This window comes from Tupaia chinensis, unplaced genomic scaffold (genome assembly GCF_000334495.1).
Source record: "Tupaia chinensis unplaced genomic scaffold, TupChi_1.0 Scaffold000370_1, whole genome shotgun sequence".
NCBI classification, from domain to species: domain Eukaryota; kingdom Metazoa; phylum Chordata; class Mammalia; order Scandentia; family Tupaiidae; genus Tupaia; species Tupaia belangeri.
Window position 1 is genome coordinate 2,250,966 of NW_006159867.1, and position 7,180 is coordinate 2,258,145.

Below are 7,180 nucleotides of genomic sequence, written 5' to 3' on the forward strand. Positions count from 1 at the left end.
TTTTTTTTTTTTTTAATAATAACTGCAAGACTTTTAGCATTTTCTTTTCTCTACTTTTATTGGTCAAATCAATAAATTGATTTCTTAAAAATATTATTTACTATTTTTTAAATACAAAGAAGTTTTATATTAGTTACACTAAGAATTCTTCACATTCTCATCAAGTGTAGAGAATTTCTTTTATTCTTTATCTTCTATGTAATGTTAATAAGTGTGAAGACATGGGACTGAGTTCCTCTCCTAAAATGTAATGCAGCACACACACACACACACACACACACACAAATAAAAAAACAAAGATAAAATTCAAAACCAAAATAAAATTAGAAAGCGCCAGAAAGTCTACAGTTACAAGAGGGCCAATATTATTGCATGAAAAGTTGTAACAATGAATAACACAGGTATCCCTTCTACACACCCAAGTACAATACTCACACACCTACCTCACCTACCTCCTTACATAATACAGAGGGAAAGACCACATCTTTAATATCTTGCTGCATGATAATAAGGTACATGCAGGTAACTCAAGCATACATCCTCATAATTCCAATTTGGTCTGGAAGAAAGAACATTCTTCTCCATCATTTCTGTTGAAGGTTCTAGGGTGACTTAATTGTATTATTTCTTTCATTTACAACCCTAGCTTCAGGCTTTTGGTCACACTAGGATTCTAGGGATGTAGAAACTCAACTCACATTACATGGACTGAGGGTGTAGGGGAGTCGTTTCCCAGAGACACTGTATACATCGTAAAACTTCATGCCTTGAACACTCAAGGGATTCCTATTTGCCTTAACTCTGATGTACACAGCACACTCTGAAATTGTGCAATGTAATAGCTTTTGTGATTGTCTGAAAGTTCTCTAACCAGATCAAAAATAAATAAGTAAATAATGGTAGAGTGGGCATTTTTCTTTCTGCTCCAGTGTCTTACATTAACAATTTTGGTGATATGTTTTACAGCATCCAATGATTCCAAGAATTTCTTTATTGTGATGAAAAAATAGAAAAAAATCTATATAATTAGATTCAATATAATGGCAGAAAGAATTTCTTACAAATCTTTACCATCAGTTTAGCTTCTGAAGGCTATCCTATGGAAGGGAATAGTGACTAATACTCAGAACTCCTCTGGTCAACCATTCACATTTTTGAGATAGAGAGACAGAATCCCAAAGGAACATATCAGAGCTCAACTCTCAGATAATGTGATTATTGTTTCAAAGATTAGTTAAAAGGGGAAGCGTGGGAAGAAAGGAATGCTAAAAGGTCACTACTTTGGGAAAATGAAAGGAACTTGGACAAACGGCTCCTTAAAGTTATTAAAAATATTGCAATAAGCTTAGGAAAAACGAATCTTAGAATAATTATGTCAATTTTCATATTATGAGAATCATGCACAAACAACCCACATTAGTATCTTTACTACTAATTTAAGAACTTGATCATGATGGCAGTTTTTGAGGGCAGATACTAGGTAGGAAATTGAGCTAACAATTTTCTTCTATCTTATTGGAAGGAAGATGATTTAACAACAAAAGTGTCCAGGAAAATACTTCATACAGAGTGACACGTGGTAATTATAATTCTACTCTATAATAGAGGATGTTTGCTTTTTATCTCCACTTTTGATGTGGTTCTTAAAAATAGAAAAGCTATTGGGTCATCGGAAAAGTCATAACATGTTTTTCTATGCAAAACATGCATGATATACACCAAAAATATATTTATTAAACACGGTTTCATATACAATAAAGAAGTTCAGTTAAAAACAATATTCCTTTGATATTGACTTTCGGAGAATATATTTTGTGTTAAATCATGATATATTAGATAGCATTTGGATATTTGTTCAGTCATATCTACATGATTATGTACAGTTTATGAATGTAAGACTTTTAGTGTAGTAGGTAACAATAATTACGGTGCAGTAAAACTAAGATTCAGGTATGTCCTGGTTTGGTTGGTGAGTTTTTCCAAGAACCAGCCCTAGATAACTATTTACATCTACCGGTTAGGAAGAAGTGGCCTTTTGGAGGGTGTTTATATACCGACACCAGGGAAAATCCAGGAAACTAGAAAGGCATTACGATGTTGCTTTCTAAATTGTATTTAACCACTTAATGCTATCCCTTTAGAGAAAGAGTCTTCAGAAGATGGCAGAAGAGACTGGTTCCACTGTGTTTTCCCATGGAAGGGATAGAAATTCATTACTTTGAAGAGGCTTCACTCTCACATGACCTCATGGATAACAGACATCAATAAGATGGATGGAAACCAAAGGATGTCTAAAGACTGTTCATGCATAAACATGCTCTTGGGACTCCCAGAAATCAAACCTGAGTGAAAAACAGTCTCAAATCATTTTATATGTAGGTATGTATAAAGATCTATAGAAATTTAAGTTACTACTGTTTATTCATTTGTTTACATTAAATCAATATATATATATATGCACGTTAATTAAGTCAAAGTTATTGCCATATATATCATCCTCAACTTTGTACATTTGTGTTTTTTAAATTTTTTCTCCTGGGCAACTCCCTCCCACCCCCTACGACCCACTCCCTCCCATTTAGTCTCCGGTGTCTACACTTGTCCTTCCCGCTCCATCCTCTAGCCTTTTTCAGTTTCTGACATCAAGTACGGACTATTAATTTGACCTAATTTTACCCAAAGGTCATTGTGACTTGGACATTTTCTTATTATAAACCCTTCAAACAGAAACAAAAAGATGTCAGTGACACCACAGACTCTCATCAGAGGAGGCTTTTCATCTCTGCCTTGCCATGATACCGTGCGCTACTGGAATCCTACTGCTGCCTCTCCCTGGAATGTGTGTGTTGGTTTTCAGGCTGCCCTATGACACTGCCCCAATACAGTTCTCCAATTTGAGAGTGCCTATTAGGGTAGAAATGCTCTTTAGACCATATTCTTATAATGTTTCTTCTACCTCATACTCTCTCGCAGTCGATATTCTGTGCTGGTTCCTGTGCTCTGCCCCTCTGAGGAAAAGACACCCTTGCCACACCAAGACATGGGAAGCACAGTGGATGCCTTTGCAGATCAAGTATGTCTGTCATTTTATACGCTTGTTTAGCAACAGTTCCTCCAGTGATGCAAAGCCTCATCAGAATCCAGTGGAGTGTTCTGAGTTTAGGAGTAACAGAAAGTAGACAGGTTGGGGGGAGGGGGGACATTTGAAACACCTAACTTTTACTGGAAGGGAGGAGGAAAAGCATTAATGCCTTGTGAAATGTTCTTCTCAAGATACTAATTCCCTGCTCTTCCTTCCTGAAAACGCTAGCAAATAAATATGTTTTAGTAGAAAAGTTGATGTGGATTATATGGGTCTGGCAACAGAAATAGGACCATATGGGACATAGTGTCTTTCATTGCAATTTCGAATTATTTTTACAATATAGCTATACATTCTGCATGTTCTTCTGACAGGAACAGTGGGAGGGGTGTCTCAGTCACATTCCCACACAAATACCCCTGGTTAGAGTGAGAATGGTGAGAAGGAGGAAAGAGAAAAATGCCGTGAGACCTATAGGGAGACTATGGCAGTAATCCAGGGAGAAAGGACGGTGGCTTCAAATAGTCATGGCATTGAAAATAGAGAGAAGTGGATGGATTCAGCAGTGCATAGTGATTTATTTTACATAAAGAATGAAGAAGAGGAAGGATTTAAATTCTTAATCGTGGTGTTTGATAACTTGGGTAAGTGAATGTGCTCATAGGGATTAGATTGTAAAATACACAAAACATGTAAATTTATCAGGACTTTGAGTCTTATTGGAAATAGAAATTGTGCTTATTGAAAAGGGAAAGAAATATGGAAGTAGCACTATGAACTGCCCCTTAAGAAATGTACGTGTAGAAAGAGATGGCAATAAGTTAGAAGTTTACAGTGAATGAAATCTGGTTTTAGATTTGGAGAGGGTGAAGCCAAGAGACACAAATTAGTTGATGGGACAGAAGTAAGACTGTAACAAAGCAGCAAAGGTCAGTTTACACAAATAGGCCAAGGGATGGATCTTGAACAGGTTTTGGTTATCGAACCATAGAGGATGACAGGTGTATTTTTAGATAAATCTATAGACCTGGAAATGGAAAAAGCAAAAGCAAGAATATGAAAGCTGCTAACCTTGACCTAATTACCTCTGTGTAACAGGAAACAAGATCTGACTGAGCAGCAGTCATTTGTCTCTTAGTCCCTTGTCTCTGGATCCAGTAGTGAGGAAATATCGGCTCAATTATTTATTTATTGGGTGGTATCTATGGCAATAGAATGTGTTAGGAACTGTCAGGGGTAAAACTTTTTTTTAATAACTGTTTATTTAATTTCATTTGTTATTATTATTTTTTAATTTGACCAGACAGAGATGGAGAGAGAGGGGAGGAGGAATGAGAAAACAAGGTCTGGGACTGAAACCACAGTCAGCCATGAGGGAATCCAGTGCCTTTAACCATTATGTCACCTGCTGGCACAAGGGGTAAAACTTTTAGCAGGATACAACAGACATCTGATCTCAAGCAACCACTAATCTATGGCAGCATTTTTCAACGTCATGTTCCATAAAAGCTGTAGTCCAGCATTTAGGAACACAGGATTTGGAGTGGAATACCTCCATTATTTTCAAACCCTAGCTCTATTGCTTATGAAATTTATGACATTGATAATTTACACATTTTCTCTGTGTGTTTCAGAGTGCTTTTTAATCTAACAAAAATAGTATATTGGGGGGTGGCATAGATGGTGATGCAGATGTAAAACACAGCTCTCTGGAAGGTTAACCCTGTGAGCAGGTCCCTGATCCACATCCAGAGACCTCCCTGAGTACTCTGGAGCCACAGGAGTTCCTGATTCTAGGCCACATGAAGCTGTGAGTGGATTGCAGTGGTAAGGCCTTGTAGGGAGTGGTGTCTCTCTCTCTTTCTCTCTGTCTTTCTCACTCATTAATACATAAGTCCCGCTATTGTGGCATGACAATGAAGCTGATGTCATGTAATGATGGAAGCCATGTGGTTGATCCCTAGGTTAGGCTGAACACATGCCAGCACACACATCGGTACCCAAGATCCTGAGGGGCTGGAGGGGTAGGGAAAAGGGACCTCGGCATGATGAATAGATGTCCAGTCAGCTTCTCTTTCTTATTTTCCCGTGCTTATATACACACTATTCTAAAATAATAATATTAAAATGAAAACTTAAATAAATAGTAAAATGTATAAACTGAGTTTTAATGACTGAGATAATTTAGATTAAGAGACTTCTTGTGAAGAGCAGATGGTGTAATGATTATGTACGTCACTGGAGTCCCACATGGCCAACCACAGTTCAAGTCCCTGACCTGGTAGCTTGAAACTCACACTGGGTGCCTGTGCCTGAGTGCCCAAAATCCTGAGAGGAGAATGGAGGAGAAGGGATTTCGATGTGGCCAACCCCCCTTGGGAGTGATTTCTCATTTTCTGTCTTTCCAGCAAGTGCACATACCCTGTAGCAAAAATCTCTAAACAAATAAAAAAGGTTTCTTTATTATTTTTAGAGTAAAACTTAGTTAAGGACCAGAATTATTATTTTTTTTATAGATTTCTATGTTCCTTCTCCCTGCAATATACCCTGACACCCTACAATTGTTAAAAATATTGGGTAAATAAATGAATATTAATTATTGATAAATTTACCAAGCTTCTCTCTTTAAATAAGTTAATAAAACCTGAGGCTTAACCAGATCGGTATCGTAAGTACCAAACTATTATTATTTTTTTAGAGAGATTTTTACTATAGAGCACTGCATTCACCAAAGAGACAGAGAGACAGAAAGCAAGAAATAATGCCCCCCCCACCACCACCAAGGAAGCCATGCTGCAATCCCTTCTCTTCTGTTCTCCTCTCAGGATTTTGAGCATGCATACACACACACACACACAGACATACACACACACACACACACACATACACACACTTACACCCAGCATGAGTTCAGGCTGCTGGGTCTGGAACTCAAACCATAGTCTACTATGTGGGAGTCGAGCAACATAACCATTATGCCATCTGCTGGTCCCCAGTACCATATTTCGAAAATCTTATGGAAGGCCCATGTACATTATACAACCTGTATCTTGCAATGCATCTCTTGCCGCTAATGTGCTGGCCAAGTATGTGATCAATAAAATATTTAGTGAAAAAATATTTGCTGTTTTTTGTTTGAGCAATAAAAGAAATCTAGAGTAAGAAGAATTTAAAATATATTTAAAAATCATTATAATGACAATGTCCATATGTTGTTGTCAAAGCTTTCTCCATAAAATTCAGCAAAAAATATTTTGTTATTAATTATTTATAATTACTATTGGAATATATTTTTATTGAGGCCCACTTATTTAAGAAAGTGAAAAAGAGAGCTATTTGTCAAAAGAACAGGATAGAAGTCAGAATATTGTAGAAAGGAAAAAGTTTATGTTAGCATAATCAGGAGAAACACTTTCAATTCTAATTTAATCCAAAAAAAAAAAAGAAATATATTATTCAGTGTTTTTTTTTTAAAGCAAAGAAAATGTAAGTTAAATGAGTTTAATATTTTGCAGGTTATATTCCTGGATTCTGGGATACAAAAAATCAAAACTCTAAGAAATGTCCTAAGAGCTAAATACATTGTGAAAGAAGAAAGGAAGGGGAGGTTAGATTGGGGTAGGAAGAAGTCAGAGAAAGAAAGAGACGATTTTAATGTTGACAGGCTTTATACACCCTGAATATAGGAACTATATTAGGCTCTCAGAGCTATTAGAAAAATTGGACGGGGCACAGGCTTTGGAAAATTATATCTTAGCATGTGTAAGAGCAGCAGTTTTTCCCCTTATAATTCTACAAAGAAGAGAAATGGTTGGGAGGTAGCAGGGATTATAGTTTAATTTAGAAAGCATTTGTGGGAGGAATTTTTAGGAGACTTAAAACCAGTTATCTTATTTTCTGAGACAGAAACTCGAATATTAGATATTAAGTATTCTAGTTTGGTGAAAAAAAAAGGCTTTGGAATTAGCTTTCTCTTCTAAAAACAGTGTTGTATTCTGTAACTTTGTAATTATTGTGTTAATAATGAATGACTATCAAATGGTGTTAGACTCATTCTTTGGGGAAAACAACTATTTTAGTATATATTATATATATATA